This window comes from Pseudophryne corroboree, chromosome 3 (assembly GCF_028390025.1).
Source record: "Pseudophryne corroboree isolate aPseCor3 chromosome 3, aPseCor3.hap2, whole genome shotgun sequence".
Classification (NCBI taxonomy): domain Eukaryota; kingdom Metazoa; phylum Chordata; class Amphibia; order Anura; family Myobatrachidae; genus Pseudophryne; species Pseudophryne corroboree.
Genome location: NC_086446.1, coordinates 367,409,328 through 367,427,223, shown reverse-complemented (window position 1 = coordinate 367,427,223; position 17,896 = coordinate 367,409,328). Strand labels below are relative to the sequence as shown.

Sequence of the window (17,896 nt, the reverse complement as noted above, 5' to 3'; positions counted from 1 at the left end):
TGGCTCACGAAACGGCAGCTGGTTTGAGATCCCACCCACCGCTGCCACCGGACATATAGCTGTGCTCTCCTCCCTGCCCTGACAGCGGAGACACGCCGCTGCCGGACTGAGCGGCGGCATGTCTTGCTGACCCACAAGCGGGTCGGCCGGAACAAATGGCTTTGCGGGTCTTATATGGCCCACGGGCCGGAGTTTCCCCACCCCTGCTGTAAACAGTGACAGGAACATTTTTGTAGTTTATTAAATTCTACACACTGGAGGTGCAATCCAAATTTTTATCCAATTGTCCATTTGGGTGTTCACGCAACGCAAGCCACGCATCGGTAATGACATCATTATGTCAACCCCCTTTTCATCCCCTTAGGGGAGGTTTACTAAAATTCTAATTACATACTTTTCCTATTTCCCACCTGCAGAAAACTTATGTTAAATTTCAGCTTCCTAACATATCGGGAAGTAAGAGAATTAGTGATGAGTCAGGGAGCCAGTCAGTCAGTCAGTGAGGGAGGGCTTTTGTATATATATATATATATATATATATATATATAGATATAGATAAATAGATATTTATATAGATATATTATGCAGTTTTATATATATATATATATATATGCAGTTAGGCAAGATGCATTATATCTATAATCAAGGTGCTAATGTATTTCATGTCAACAAATCAGTTGTAATTTGCACTACATCAATATAATATTATTGCTGATTTGCTATTATGGGATGCTGCATGTTTTTTAATTCTCAATGAATATAGTTAATTCATATTTATCTCTTCCAGGAAAGCTTAAAATTAAGTTAAATCAAATTTGCATAAAAGTATTGTTTTTTTGATAGATTAAAAAATGGCATGCTAAAAGGGGGTGGTCTTCAGGTTGCAGACTGTCGGGATCCCAGCGCACAGTATACCGGCACCGGAATCCTGGCAGCCGGCATACCGTCAGTTTTTCTCCCTCGTGGGGGTCCACGACCCCCCTGGAGGGAGAATAAATAGCGTAGCGCGCAACTGTGCCCGCAAGGGGCTCATTTGCGCTCACCACGCTGTCGGTATGCTGGCGGTCGGGCTTCCGGCGCCGGTATGCTGGTCGCTGGGAGCCCGGCCGCCGGCATACCATACCACACCCGCTAAAAGGTATAGAGAAACATATTGGGCGGGATGTACTAATGGGAAAATGCGGTAAACTCCCCGTTTTACTGCATTTTCATATGTACTAACCCCTGGACACTGCATTTTCGCCCCTTAATGTATCAACATCTTTTTATGGCGATACCCTATGGGCTTCTTACTGCCGCCGCCGCCCCACACCACTCATGACGACCTCACACCCCCCTGGCATACCTTTGTGTCCAGTAAGCTGCTGCTGGTGCGGCCCCCCTCCACCTTCTCCCCCGCAGCACAGCCTTGTCTCCTTCCGGCTGCAGGGGGGATGAGGAGGAGCCCGGGGACTCCCTGCACACGTCACCTCCCGGGTCTGGGAGGTGACGGAGACCACCGCTGACCACGCCGACCCCTGCAGACATCATCGCGGGGGCCTCCTATACCACATTGCGATGTTAATCGCATATGTAAGTACACATGCGATTAGCATCGCTGCGGTAGGCGGCGAGGGGCGGTGATCAGTTATAGTACATCCCTCCCATTGTGTACAGTGGCGCCAAGAGGGGGGAGGGACAGGATACTAAGTACCTGGGACCAGGTCTGATGGAGGGGCCTACTGGAAGAGCTGCAGCTTTTCTCCTCAGCCCAGCACACGCTGCTGTGTGCTGGGCTGCAGTGTGGCCAGGGCGGCACTGAAAATAAAAAAAAATCTGTATTTGTTTCTAAGGGTGAATGGCCACGCCTCCTGTGGTTAGGCCACACACCCTGAAAAGTACCTGGGCCCAGCCAGGCGCTCTACTTACTACTGATTAGCTGCTTCATATTCAGTTATTTCCTTCAGTCATCGCATCCTAAAGTCCTCTCTACCCTAAACTATGAAAACATCTCTCTTTAGTATCCTTTTCTCACACATGGAAAAAACACATTTTTAATTGACGCTCTCATCATGCCCTAACTCGACTACTGTAATCCTTTCCAAATTTTCCGAAATCAGTGCCAGATTCTGTAGTGCCACTCCTAGACTTTTGCCTCGTGTCCCATTTCTGTGTTCCACTCAACATCACCACCTAATCTTGTGTGCACCCTCCAACAACTTTTACTGACACATTCCTTTCCAGCTCCCCTTTGTGCTTTCCATCTATTTAAATAATTAAGAAGAGTTCCTTCAAGGTAAATACAATAAAACTCCTATATTTAATTAAAAGGAAATACAGTAAAACTCTTATATTTAATTAAAAATACAGGTGAGCATGTACAAGTCATTCCCTTAAAGTTTAACTGAAGGTGGGAAATTATTTTAACTGGTTTAGCTTAAACTTGTCTGATGGTGTTTTCTCCTTGTGGCACAACGATGTGAGATTTACACCCATGCACTGGAGATACAATTATTCCTCTGCACAAAGGCCCTCATTCCGAGTTGATCGCTCGCTAGCTGCTTTTAGCAGCAGTGCAAACGCTAAACCGCCACCCTCAGAGAGTGTATCTAAGGTTAGCAGAAGTGCGACCGAAAGGTTAGCAGAACAGTGCTGAAATTTTTTCAAGCAGTTTCAGAGTGGCTGCAGACCTACTCCTTCCTTGCGATCACTTCAGTCTGTTTAGTTCCTGCTTTGACGTCAAAAACACGCCCTGCGTTCGGCCAGCCACTCCCCCGTTTCCCCAGGCACGCCTGCGTTTTTACCTGACACGCCTGCGCTTTTTAGCACACTCCCGGAAAACGGTCAGTTACCACCCAGAAACACCCACTTCCTGTCAATCACTCACCGATCAACAGAGCGACGGAAAAGGGTCGCTCGGCCTTGTGTAAAACTGCATAGTTTTTTGTGAAAGTATGTCGAGCGTGCGCACTGCGGCCCATACGCATGCGCAGAAATGCCAATTTTTAGCCTGATCGCTGCGCTGCGAACAACGGCAGCTAGCGATCAACTCGGAAAGACCCCTAATGTTATAAAAACAGTTGCTTACATATAACAGTAGAATAATTTTAACACCCAGAATACAGTAGTACAACAGGGAGACTTTATTAATGTAGTATAACACCTTATATAAGGCAAAAGATCACATAAGTATAAAGATTATTTCTGCCTTTACCTACCAGCTGGACTTTTTACATGACTTCCAATACACTGAAAGACTTCTATTATAGCACAGTATATAGTCACTGCACACTGTAACTTTTATTAAATGAGTTTTCCATTTTAGGGTGTCAAACCCCTTACTTTAACTTTCTAATAAGGAACTTAAGGCTCGATTCAGAGATGGGCACAAACCCGATTTATACACAGTTGAGTGACCTGACTGTGCATGCGTCTAAGTCACTGTGCACATGTGTCGCAATGGTTTTACATTGGCGATCACAGAGAAGATTTATTCGCAAAGTGGCTGACAGTCATGTTACAGGAAATGGTTCGCAAAAATGCAGGTTTGTTGTGCTGTTTTCGGGGTGTCAACCTGCAACTGCAATCACATATGCAGCTGCAGAAGCTCTGATGTCTTAATTCCTGCGGCCAAGCTGTGTGTCCATAAGGCCACTTAGAACTTTGATAATTGACTGATCTGTGGCCAATGCTGCATCTTTGTATGCATGGGTTGGGACTTGTAAATCTGCTGGTGGGTAATACTAATTTATATCCAGTACATATCCATATACAATATATATCCAGTCAGCTGAGGCATTTGCGTATTTTTGCAAAGTCGCTGCATACCCATACGCAGCTGAGGCAACATTAGCATACATCTTTGAATTAGGCCGTTAGATATAGTGGTAACTCCTAGAGTTGCCTCTTGACCTGTATTTTCTTACTGGCTAGTATCTGCATACCTCCCAACATGACCCTTTCCAGGAGGGACAGAATGCTCTGCTCCTGGACCTCCCTATTAATGTATGATTACCATTGCCTGTGCTGAAACACCTTTCTTATCCATTAACCTGTTCAACACAAGTGCCGGCAATCATACATTAAGAGAAAAGTCCTGGAGCAGAGCATTGTGTCCCTCCTGGAGAGGGTCATGTTGGGAGGTATGTATCTGGGACAATGCAGATAATGGGTCTGACTCTGAAACACAGCAGACAGGAAATCAAAGACTAGCAACTATGCTGATTCCTTATTTGTTCGTGGTGAGTTTAGAATGCTGTGACTGTAATACCTTCCAGTCTGTGTGCCACGGGCGGAGCTTGCTGTAGTTAGCTGAGTAAGAAAATATTAAGGTCAGATCGGCAGACTCAGACCGACCATTAGAGATAAACAGAGGTCCTCCGGTGAGCCCCAAGCTCTGCCCCTATGAACTACAGTATATTTGATTCAAGAAAAACATGGGAAATACATTTATTTTCTTCTAATACCCTAAAATAATGAGACAAATATATCTATCTTATTAAACACTAAAGGCACAAGAAATATATATAGTATATAATTATTTACCACAGTCCAGAACTGCCAGTGAGCTAAGCCCCATGTTATGGCTTCTGCCCTGCTCTTCCATTCATTCATATACGACTGATAATGCCTTGTAAAAGCAGGCTCATTTTTACTTAACCTCACAAAGTATCAAGCAGATAATGGTGTCTACTATTCCCTAATTGCACTTAATGATGACTACCTGATGGCATTCTCTCAGCAGCTTATTAGGAGTGATATGAAATGGAGGTACCAGGGATAAGTTAAATGTACTTTAATGTGTTTCAATGTAATTAGCCATGTTTAAATAGAATGTTTAGAAAGTGTTTGGAGCACATTGCACTTAGAGTAATTTATTGGGTTCCAGTCGGTTTGAAGTAATATATGTTAACCATTTTGTAACCTTTCTTCAACAGCTAGTCCATGTACTTGAATATTTAGAATAGAGGTGTCTACTGGGTGCTTAAAGGCCTTAAGAGGGCAAATTATTCATACCCATTTGGTGACAATCTGTGGGGCCAGCACTTACTGTCATCCTTGCAGTCATATAACTACTTTAACCTTTAAAAAAAAAAAACAAGATAAGAGATCCAGCATGAGCAGTGGTGTAACTTCACTCCAGGCAAGATAGATGTTGGTAACCCCCCCCCCCCCCCCTCCTCCAATGCACACACATCCACAAACTAGGATTTGATTTAAACCATTCCTAGTTTTTAACACTAGGTAAGAAGCACTGCTAGAAGATAGTGTGCATCTTCCACTGTCAGGTGTCTCCATATCGCCACTTAACGGCTGCCAGCAGACACCATGTGGTATATTTACGCAGAGTTCACAAATACGAATGAATAGACCATCGGTCAAACGCGGCTGTTTATGTATAGAACACAGTAATTTACCAAGCTTTCGTATTTGTAATGTCATCCGTGAAAGGACAATTGCGACCGTAAAAAAAATTGTGATTAGTAAAAAACCGCTGGGAAAAAATAGACCTGCTTTTGGCTGGCATGTTTACATGTGTTTCAACTTCACCATTAATCACACCTGAATTTTGGAGCCTTTAAAAGGGGCCTAAGCACATTATTCACATCCCTCACTCTGAAATGGCTGCTGGGCTGTGTAGCAGTGAAGTATTGTGTGCTGGGGGATTTCTGAGACTGCTCTATCAGTCTGGAAGAAACCAGGGTCATGAAACTGAACATCATCAGCAGGTTGTACAGATGCCGCGGAGACTGCGCAGGCCTCGTTTTTTTTAGGGGGCATTTAAACTTAGATGCATTGGCCGATGACCAGGTCATACAGATGTTCCGGCTAAATAAAACATTTTCCGTCTGTATGACCTTGTCAAACTGGACCTAGACCCTGAGACAGCATGCTCTCGCTCTGTCTCAGGCCTGCACAAACTCCTGGCTGTGTTGCATTTTCTGGCTACTGGCAGCTTTCAGGCTGTGTGTGGCGATGTCATTCGGATCTCACAGCCCACCTTTTCAAAATACTTAAATCAGGTGATGTATACCATACATACTCATCTATGCCAAAGTAGTTTATGCGGGATGTTACATTACACAGTGTGGTTGTTAGTTGTACTCATCTCACTCACCTCATTTGTTCAAATGTACACACAGGTGTTGGATGCATTCCAACCCCACATAGTTGCCTCTAACTGCTTCCCTACCCAGGCGTCTCAGTGGCATGCAGTCAGGGTAGCTTTCAACGGCCTAGCTGGCATGCCCAATGTACTAGGTGCCATAGATTGTACACATGTTGAGCTGAGACCACCTAGGGGCAGGCAGTATATTTATACTAATCGACATCAGGACCACTCTACTAATGTCCAGGTGGTTTGTGGTGCAAAACTAAAAATAATGAGTGTTGTTGCTGGTTACCCTGGTGGCTGCCATGACTCCTTCATCCTCAGTCAGTCATCCCTCTTTGATAAATTTGACGCCGGACAAATGCCCGATGGATGGCTGCTGGGTATGCAACTAGATATGTGTATAAATGTATATATGTTAAAAATGGCCACTATGTCAGCAATGTGTTGCTGAATACCTACTTTACAGTCTATACTATATATGTCTTTCATGTGATGGGGGATATGGCTGTTTCTCTTGGCTTCTGACTCCATTCTCCAGTCCTGATTCCCCTGCTGAACACAATTACAATCATGCACATAAGGTCACTCGGAATGTGATAGAAAGATGTTTTGGAGTACTGAAATCTAGGTTTCAGTGTCTTGACACATAGAAAACCCTTTCCCCGAATACCTGGACCCCACGTGACTTCTGTCACTGAAGGTCACGCCAGCCAATCAGGAAGCGCCATGTCATGGTGCTCTCCTGATTGGCTGTGCGCTCCATGACGTGGCGCTCCCTGATTGGCTGGGGTCCCGGCATTCGGGGAAAGGGTTTTCTATGTGTAAACGTAGAACCCCTTTCAGTGCGTGGATCGGGTTTCCGTTTTTTTTATTTTAATCAAGTCCGTGGATTATGTCTACAAAGAAGAGGAAAGAACGATGCCGGATTGTTTGTAAGTATAATTTTTATTTACATGTAACCCGTGGATTCTACATGGACAAGGGGACCGAGGTGCTTCGTGGGAAACTAGGTAAGTATGTGAGTGTGTAAGTGTGCATGTATGATTGTAAAGTTGTACTTTCACAGTGTGTGTGTGTGTTGTGTTTTTTTTGTGGTATTTTTGTTGTTGTAGAACTACAGGTACCAGCGGGCCCATTATTTTCCCGCATGCTGGTACTTGTGGTTCTCCAAGTACCAGCTTGCGGGGGAGGCTTGCTGGGGCTTGTAGTTCTACCACAAAAAAACAATATTCTATTTTTTACACAAAGGCTATCAGCCTCCCATCCACCACCCACGGATGGGGGGGACAGCTTTGGGCTTCACCCCTGGCCCATGGGTGGCTTGAGGGGGGGACCCCTTGATTTAAGGGGTCCACACTCCTCTAGGGTACCCCGGCCAGGGGTGATTAGTTGGGGGGGTAATTCCTCGGCCGCAGGGACCTATATAAAAGTGTCCCCCGGCTGTGGCATTATCTCTCTGGCTAGTGGAGCCCGGTGCTGGTTTAAAAAATACGGAGGACCCCTACATCTTTTGTCCCCATATTTTTTGAACTAGGACTGGACGCAGAGCCCGGTGCTGGTTGTTTAAATATGGGGGGACCCTACACAATTTTTCCCTTGTATTTTTACAACCAGGACCGGCTCAAAGAGCCCGAGGCTGGTTAGACGTAGGAGGGGGGACCCCATGCAATTTTTTTTTTCATTTAACTATGTGTGATGTCCACAGGGCTATTGTCTGCTGCTAGTGAATTTGCCTTTTGACCAGCCCCCCTAGCACCCTAATCCAGCCCATCAAATGTATTTGATATTTTGTGTACCTTACCTTTATATGTTGTTAATTAATTGAATTGTTGTGTTAATAAAATACAATATATACCCTCACGGACAGCGCTTCTTATAATTTTTCAAGTGCCTAAAAATACGATTAATCGCATAAAATCTTGCGATTAATCGTGATTAGAAATTTTAATAGTTGCCCAGCACTAATATATATTCTCCTTCTTCTATTCTATATATATATATATATATATATATATATATATATATACGCTGCTCAAAAAAATAAAGGGTACACTAAAATAACACATCCTAGATCTGAATGAATGAAGTATTCTTATTAAATACTTTGTTCTTTACATAGTTGAATGTGCTGGCAATAAAATCACACAAAAATTATCAATGGAAATCAAATTTATTAACCCATGGAGGTCTGGATTTGGAGTCACCCTCAAAATTAAAGTGGAAAAATACACTACAGGCTGATCCAACTTTGATGTAATGTCCTTAAAACAAGTCAAAATGAGGCTCAGTAGTGTGTGTGGCCTCCTCGTGCCTGTATGACCTCACTACAATGCCTGGGCATACTCCTGATGATGTGGCGGATGGTCTCCTGAGGGATCTCCTCCCAGACCTGGACTAAAGGATCCGCCAACTCCTGGACAGTCTGTGGTGCAACGTGGCGTTGGTGGATGGAGCGAGACATGATGTCCCAGATGTGCTCAATTGGATTCAGGTCTGGGGAACGGGCGGGCCAGTCCATAGCATCAATGCCTTCGTCTTGCAGGAACTGCTGCCACACTCCAGCCACATGAGGTCTAGCATTGTCTTGCATTAGGAGGAACCCAGGGCCAACCGCACCAGCATATGGTCTCACAAGGGGTCTGAGGATCTCATCTCGGTACCTAATGGCAGTCAGGCTACCTCTGACGAGCACATGGAGGGCTGTGCGGCCCCCCAAAGAAATGCCACCCCACACCATTACTGACCCACTGCCAAACCGGTCATGCTGGAGTATGTTGCAGGCAGCAGAACGTTCTCCTTGGCGTCTCCAGACTCTGTCACGTCTGTCACATGTGCTCAGTGAGAACCTGCTCTCATCTGTAAAGAGCACAGGGCGCCAGTGGCGAATTTGCCAATCTTGGTGTTCTCTGGCAAATGCCAAACGTCCTGCACGGTGTTGGGCTGTAAGCACAACCCCCACCTGTGGGCGTCGGGCCCTCATACCACCCCTCATGGAGTCTGTTTCTGATCGTTTGAGTAGACACATGCAGGTCATTTTGCAGGGCTCTGGCAGTGCTCCTCCTGTTCCTCCTTGCACAAAGGCGGAGGTAGCGGTCCTGCTGCTGGGTTGTTGCCCTCCCACGGCCTCCTCCACGTCTCCTGATGTACTGGCCTGTCTCCTGGTAGCGTCTCCATGCTCTGGACACTACGCTGACAGACACAGCAAACCTTCTTTCCACAGCTCGAATTGATGTGCCATCCTGGATGAGCTGCGCTGCCTAAGCCACTTGTGTGGGTTGTAGGGAGGTCATACAGGCACGTGGAGGCCACACACACTACTGAGCCTCATTTTGACTTGTTTTAAGGACATTACATCAAAGTTGGATCAGCCTGTAGTGTGATTTTCCACTTTAATTTTGAGGGTGACTCCAAATCCAGACCTCCATGGGTTAATAAATTTGATTTCCATTGATAGTTTTTGTGTGATTTTGTTGTCAGCACATTCAACTATGTAAAGAACAAAGTATTTAATAAGAATATTTCATTCATTCAGATCTAGGATGTGTTATTTTAGTGTTCCCTTTACTTTTTTGAGCAGTGTATGTATGTATATATATATATATATATATATATATATATATACAGGTTGAGTATCCCTTATCCAAAATGCTTGGGACCAGAGGTATTTTGGATATCGGATTTTTCCGTATTTTGGAACAATGCATACCATAATGAGATATCATGGTGATGGGACCTAAATCTAAGCACAGAATGCATTTATGTTACATATACACACAGCCTGAAGGTAATTTTAGCCAATATTTTTTATAACTTTGTGCATTAAACAAAGTGTGTCTACATTCACACAATTAATTTATGTTTCATATACACTTTATACACACAGCCTAAATGTCATTTAATACAATATTTTTTGTAACTTTGTGTATTAAACAAAGGTTGTGTACACTGAGCCATCAAAAAACAAAGGTTTCACTATTTCACTCTCACTCAAAAAAGTCCGTATTTCGGAATATTCCGTATTTCGGAATATTTGGATATGGGATACTCAACCTGTATATATATATATATATATATATATATATATATATATATGTACAATGCATTTACTGACATACAATTGATGCATGTGTAATATATTTGTTGTATACAGTATGTGTGAACGTAATATGTGTGGTGCTCATGGGTTTTTCAGGTAGACAAGCATGTGTTTTGTTGCACAAAATTTTTTTGGGCTGTTTTCCTTGTTTAAGGCCGCATGGTTGTGTGGCCAAACCACAGAGTACAAATACAAGCCATTAACTAAGACATTAATTTTTTTTTTTTTTTCTATGAAACTGCGTAATGTTTTAGTAAAAAAAAACATAATGGTTACAATTAATATCTTCATAATGTGGATACATGGCATTGTAATTGTGAAAAAACATGGCATAACCACACCTCTACAAAAAAATTGAATAAAATAGCAATAAAGGCACATTTTACAGAATGAGTCATGACAGTGCCATAATGCAAATACAGTACATGCCCTGCTAACAATGTGATTGGTTTTTTAACCAATTAAATGACATAATGCTCAGGTCTTACTGATTCTGATTGTCCATTTCAAGGGTATGGATACTGACCAAGGAATAATGATTCTATTATTCTAAAGAAAATGGATACTGACCAAGGAATAATGATTCTGATTATTATTGTAAAGAATATGGATACTGACCAAGGAATAATGATTCTAATTATTATTGTAAAGAATATGGATACTGACCAAGGAATAATGATTCTGATTATTATTGTAAAGAATATGGATACTGACCAAGGAATAATGATTCTGATTATTATTGTAAACAATATGGATACTGACCAAGGAATAATGATTCTGATTATTATTGTAAAGAATATGGATACTGACCAAGGAATAATGATTCTGATTGTTATTGTAAAGAATATGGATACTGACCAAGGAATAATGATTCTGATTATTATTGTAAAGAATATGGATACTGACCAAGGAATAATGATTCTGATTATTATTGTAAAGAATATGGATACTGACCAAGGAATAATGATTCTGATTGTTATTGTAAAGAATATGGATACTGACCAAGGAATAATGATTCTGATTGTTATTGTAAAGAATATGGATACTGACCAAGGAATAATGATTCTGATTATTATTGTAAAGAATATGGATACTGACCAAGGAATAATGATTCTGATTATTATTGGAAAGAAGTGTAATAATGGTCATGTAATACTGAGAGTGATTAGGACTTACAAAAAATTCACATTATGGGAGAGATTAATGATGTCAAATTTACAATTTCAGTGTCCTTCATACACTTAAACTGACGCAGTTTCTTCATCCTAAACAGAATGAACAACAACACCTGAAGCCTATTTTTTGGGTGCCACTTTGGAGGCTGATGTGCCTTTCCCAGTGACATGTGTCCATGTACGGCTGGATCGCCTTGGTGGGGAGGTAACTGGGAAAATGATAGGAGTTGTGTTTCCTGAGCTGGTGCTTGGTTGTAATGCTTGTTGGGAACTGAGGTTTTGGCTAAGGTTACTCAGAGTAGCATTGAGTTCTCTGGTAGCTGCAGTGTGACTTTCCATAATGCGGCTGATGCTTTCTATTAACATTTGATTGGTTTACAGAATGTTGAGGTAGTTTTGTGCTGTCTGTGTTGTTCATCCATTACTCTCTGGAATGTGTTCATCATATGTGTGTTGTCGGCACGCATTAATTCCATTGTGTTGGCAATTCGAGTGACTTGCACACTTAGCCGACTACTATTTCGACTAAATTGGGGAAGATGATGTGGCAGACTAGCTAGAAATTGCATATGACTACGCAGACAATCCAGGTTATTTGCCTGCTGGGTTGACCAAGTATTCCAAAAAACGTGATTCTGTATTGTCACTTGTGATGGTGGACTCACAGGTGGTGTTGTAGGTGTTGTTTGGTCAATTGGCTGGAGATGTAACACAAAGCTTTCCTCCATTTGTGTGTCATGCTGGGGATCCGAGGGAATGTTGTTGTCATCTGTATGAGCTGTAATGGAACAACATTTTAGTTTATATAGACATATATTGTTTTAATATGATTTGTTGTTTTTTTGTGCCAAGACATGATAAAGGTGATTCCAAATGGTGTTGTCAACAACATCAATACTCCAGTTACATTAAGGCCATGCCTCTCGACTATATTAGATGTGTTGTTTTAGAATGTAATATTAATCCAAATCCGTCTCACAAATACATAACATACTGTGCAAACACTGATTATGGCTTGTTTAAACGTGTTAAACTAGGATTGGTTACACAAAATTTATGATGGGTATGCTGGATCTCCACACTACATCTAACTACATCACCACACACCAGTTTTTTATGATCTAATCCTTGTGAAGCTTGCACTTCTGCTTTTATTGCAGCATCTTCATCTTAATACACTACTCTATGGCTGAAGTGTACACACATATATTTAGTGTTGAGCTGTAACTCCATAACATTTGTTAGGCATTTTGTTGTTGGGGTTCAGCCATACGTAGGCTATTGTGTGGTCTCCAACCAGGATATTTTTTTATAAAGTGCCCTGTGTAAGTATGTGTACTAATGTTTGGTTTTTTTCTACTCACCAGGCAGCTGAGGTGATTGTGGTTCCCATGTTGGCGGACTCTCCAATAGTTGGAATGGGGGCCTTGAGGACACATTTGATATGCGTCGTTGAGGTGGTGACTCGTGTTGTCTGGTATGCACATCCGGCCTGTGTCTCTTGTGGGCCATATGTCTTTGCCTGCCAGAATCCTCTGGACGCCTCCTTCTGGGAATGAGCCATTGTGTGGATGGTCCTATACACAAAAAAAAATTAATGTTGTGCCAAATCATTTGCACTCATAATATGTCCATATATTGTAACTTTACCTGCTTCACCATCATCATCATCTTGTGCCTGAGTGGTGGCAGGCCGCCCTGTTGTTGTTTTTTTGGACACTGTGAAGATATGAAAAGCGTGTTTGTTTTTTTAATACTGTGTAAACAAAATTTGAACATCATTATTTTTTGTTTATTGCTTAAGTAAATACACATTTAACAAAATAAAAAAAACATAGCAACATTTGTTAAAGTGTATATTGTGTGTACTTTGTCCAGGAACCAAACAAAACAAACCCCACATCATTGGGCCATGTGCTTAGGTCACATTTCCAACAAGCCTAATGTTTAAGCACTAATAGTATCACACAAAAACACATACATTAACACACAACACTACAAATGACAATTATGTTTTTAAAGAATGTGGAGTGTAAAAGAATTAATGTAGGCGGAAACAAAACAGTATGATGTGTTCAAGTCCACAAACACTATTACACAATCCCCCCCCCAAAAAAAAATGTTTTTAAAAATGTAGCATTAAATGCAGAACACATTGTCCTCAAACAAAAAAAAAACAAAAAGAGTACTCTTGTCACGTGGCAAACAAAGAGATCACCACCAAATAACGAAAAACAACAGAAAAAAAACAAAAACACACTCAATCCGCAAAAAAACACTGTAAGCTAATTTTTAATGCAAGACATACATTTTACATTTGCAGACAAATTGACAATGCAAAGAGTAAGTGGCTCTGCCTCATGAGCCACACAAAAAAAGTATACAGTATGAATATATAGCCATAGCCAATCAACATAAACAAGCAACTGCAGTAATGTGATTATGATTTTCAAGACACAAATTAAATTTGCACACTCCAATCTGTGTGAAAAAATAAAAACACAACTAATAAACAGAAATGCATAAAGTAACTTACACAAATACAGTCAATAGAAGATGTTATGTTTTGAAAAGTTACAAACGCACTAAGAAATGGCAAAATATTTTTTTTTAAAAACCCTCACCATCCTGCCTGGACTGATCCGAATCCCGGACATAAGTAGCTCTGAAAACTTCAGGAGGAATTAGGCTCCTCATGGGCTCCTTGTACTCAAGATATTTGGCGATAAAGGGATGTCCCCCACCTGTCTGTTGAGCAGACTTCGCCTCCTTGGCCATTTTCACCTCCACACGCCGCTTTATATCATAAAAGCATTTGCGGCACATGTCCTCTGTATGCTTGACCACACCCTCGCTGTTGACAGCCGCAACCACTTTGCCCCACAAGACACTCTTCTTGCGTGATGTGACCTTTGCTGACTCACGGCCAAACAGCTGACGATGATATTTCATCAGCTCACGCACCAAAGCCACATACTCTGCATAACTAAATTTCACATTGTGGCCAGTCTTTGTAGTGGTGCATGGCTGCAGAGCTGCATCACTGTCACTAGAGGCTGCAGCAGCAACCTCACCCACCTCCTCCACCTCACTAACCTCGTCCCTATCACTAACCTCCTCCACCTCACTCACCCCCTCCACCTCACTCACCCCCTCCACCTCACTCACCTCCTCCACCTCACTCACCTCCTCCACCTCACTCACCTCCTCCACCTCACTCACCTCCTCCACCTCACCCACCTCTGAGTCTGACGTACTAAAGACAAACAACAATTAATACTGAGAAAAAAACACAAATAACACTCTTCTACTACCACTACACACCAACCACACACACACACACACACACACACACACACACACACACACACACACACACTGACAATAGACTAAAAAAGGACAAGGACAATCAATAAGACAAACTCCAAACAAACTACACAAGAATGACAAGATTACTTTCATACACAATACAGCACTCAGAACTCATAAGAAAACCTCACCAAATCCACAAACCAACTCACCAACTCCACAAAACAACCTCTCACCTCTCCACTAACTTAACCCACGAGGTTCGGACGGTTTGGGGCGTATTTATACTGTGCCGCACAGACACTCCTACATCTGAAACACAACCAATCATGTTCGAGTGCCAAAAACGAAAGTATAAGTGGAAATGCAGCCGCAAAATACTAAAACACTGCCGTGAATGAAAACTACGAATCCGGGAAAAAAACTAATCTTCGGCCGGAAAACACTAATCCGGCCGCAAATTGAGGAGAAAAAAATAAGATTTTACTTACCGATAAATCTATTTCTCGTAGTCCGTAGTGGATGCTGGGGACTCCGTAAGGACCATGGGGATATAGCGGCTCCGCAGGAGACAGGGCACAATAATAAAAGCTTTAGGATCAGGTGGTGTGCACTGGCTCCTCCCCCTATGACCCTCCTCCAAGCCTCAGCTAGGATACTGTGCCCGGACGAGCGTGCATAATAAGGAAGGATATTGAATCCCGGGTAAGACTCATACCAGCCACACCAATTACACCGTACAACCTGTGATCTGAACCCAGTTAACAGTATGATAACAACGAAGGAGCCTCTGACAAGATGGCTCACAACAAGAATAACCCGATTTTTGTAACAATAACTATGTACAAGTATTGCAGACAATCCGCACTTGGGATGGGCGCCCAGCATCCACTACGGACTACGAGAAATAGATTTATCGGTAAGTAAAATCTTATTTTCTCTGACGTCCTAGTGGATGCTGGGGACTCCGTAAGGACCATGGGGATTATACCAAAGCTCCCAAACGGGCGGGAGAGTGCGGATGACCCTGCAGCACCGAATGAGAGACTCCATGTCCTCCTCAGCCAGGGTATCAAATTTGTAGAATTTAGCAAACGTGTTTGCCCCTGACCAAGTAACTGCTCGGCAAAGTTGTAAAGCCGAGACCCCTCGGGCAGTCGCCCAAGATGAGCCCCCTTCCTTTTGGAATGGGCTTTTACAGATTTTGGCTGTGGCAGGCCTGCCACAGAATGTGTAAACTGAATTGTATTACAAATCCAGCGAGCAATCGTCTGCTTAGAAGCAGGAGCACCCATCTTGTTGGGTGCATACAGGCTAAACAGCGAGTCAGATTTTCTGACTCCAGCCGTCCTGGAAACATATTTTTCAGGGCCCTGACAACGTCAAGTAACTTGGAGTCCTCCAAGTCCCTAGTACCCGCAGGTACCACAATAGGTTGGTTCATGTGAAAAACAGAAAACACCTTAAGGAGAAATTGAGGACGAGTCCTCAATTCTGCCCTGTCAGAATGAAAAATTAAGTAAGGGCTTTATATATGATAAAGCCGCCAATTCTGACCCACGCCTGGCTGAAGCCAGGGCTAATAGCATCGTCACCTTCCATGTGAGATATTTTAAGTCCACAGTGGTGAGTGGTTCAAACCAATGTGACTTTAGGAAACTCAAAACAACATTGAGATCCCAAGGTGCCACTGGGGCACAAAATGAGGCTGTATATGCAGTACCCCTTTTACAAACATCTGAACGTCAGGCACTAAAGCCAGTTCTTTCTGGAAGAAATTCGACAGGGCCGAAATTTGAACCTTAATGGACCCTAATTTTAGGCCCATAGACAGTCCTGTTTTCAGGAAATGTAGGAAACGACCCAGTTGGAATTCCTCTGTAGGGGCCTTCTTGGCCTCACACCACGCAACATATCTTCACCAAATGCGGTGAAAATGTTTTGCGGTTACATCCTTCCTGTCTTCGACCAGGGTAGGGATGACTTCATCTGGAATGCCCTTTCAGGATCCGGCGTTCAACCGCCATGCCGTCAAACGCGGCCGCGGTAAGTCTTGGAACAGACAAGGCCCCTGCTGGAGCAGGTCCTTTCTTAAAGGTAGAGGCCACGGGTCTTCCGTGAACATCTCTTGAAGTTTCGGGTACCAAGTCCTTCTTGGCCAATCCGGAACCACGAGTATCGTTCTTACTCATCTCCCTCTTATGATTCTCAGTACTTTTGGTATGAGAGGCATAGGAGGGAACACATACTCTGACTGGTACACCCACAGTGTTACCAGAGCGTCCACCGCTATTGCCTGAGGGTCCCTTGACCTGGCGCAATATCTGTCTAGTTTTTTGTTCAGGCGGGACGCCATCATGTCCACCTTTGGTTTTTCCCAACGGTTTACAATCATGTGGAAGACTTCCCGATGAAGTCCCCACTCTCCCGGGTAGAGGTCATGCCTGCTGAGGAAGTCTGCTTCCCAGTTTTCCACTCCCGGAATGAACACTGCTGAGAGTGTTATCACATGATTTTTCGCCCAGCGAAGAATCCTTGTAGTTTCTGCCATTTCCCTCCTGCTTCTTGTGCCGCCCTGTTTACGTGGGCGACTGCCGTGATGTTGTCCCACTGGATCAATACCGGCTGACCTTGAAGCAGAGGTCTTGCTAAGCTTAGAGCATTGTAATTTGCCCTTAGCTCCAGTATATTTATGTGGAGAGAAGTCTCCAGACTTGATCACACTCTCTGGAGATTTTTTCCTTGTGTGACTGCTCCCCAGCCACTCAGGCTGGCATCCGTGGTCACCAGGACCCAGTCCTGAATGCCGAATCTGCGGCCCTTTCATAGATGAGCACTCTGCAGCCACCGCAGAAGAAACACCCTTGTCCTTGGAGACAGGGTTATCCGCTGATGCATCTGAAGATGCGATCCGGACCATTTTTCCAGCAGATCCCACGGAAAGGTTCTTGCGTGAAATCTACCGAATGGGATCGCTTTGTAAGAAACCACCATTTTTCACAGGATCCTTGTGCAATGATGCACTGATACTTTTCCTGGTTTTAGGAGGTTCCTGACTAGCTCGGATAACTCCCTGGCTTTCTTCTCCGGGAGAAAACATCCTTTTCTGGACTGTGTCCAGAATCATCCCTAGGAACAGTAGACGTGTCGTCGGAAAAAAATGCGATTTTGGAATATTTAGAATCCACTCGTGCTGTCGTAGAACTACTTAAGATAGTGCTA

General features: G+C 43.2%; 1 long non-coding RNA gene across 1 annotated transcript in view; it reads left to right on the top strand.

The window, feature by feature from the left end:
- Positions 1-13,193, top strand: part of LOC135057796 (uncharacterized) — a 57,880-nt gene extending 44,687 nt beyond the window's left edge. The window contains exon 3 of the long non-coding RNA XR_010244365.1: positions 12,733-13,193. This is a non-coding gene — a long non-coding RNA (uncharacterized LOC135057796). The remainder of the gene's footprint in view (positions 1-12,732) is intronic.
- Positions 13,194-17,896: the final 4,703 nt, after the last annotated feature.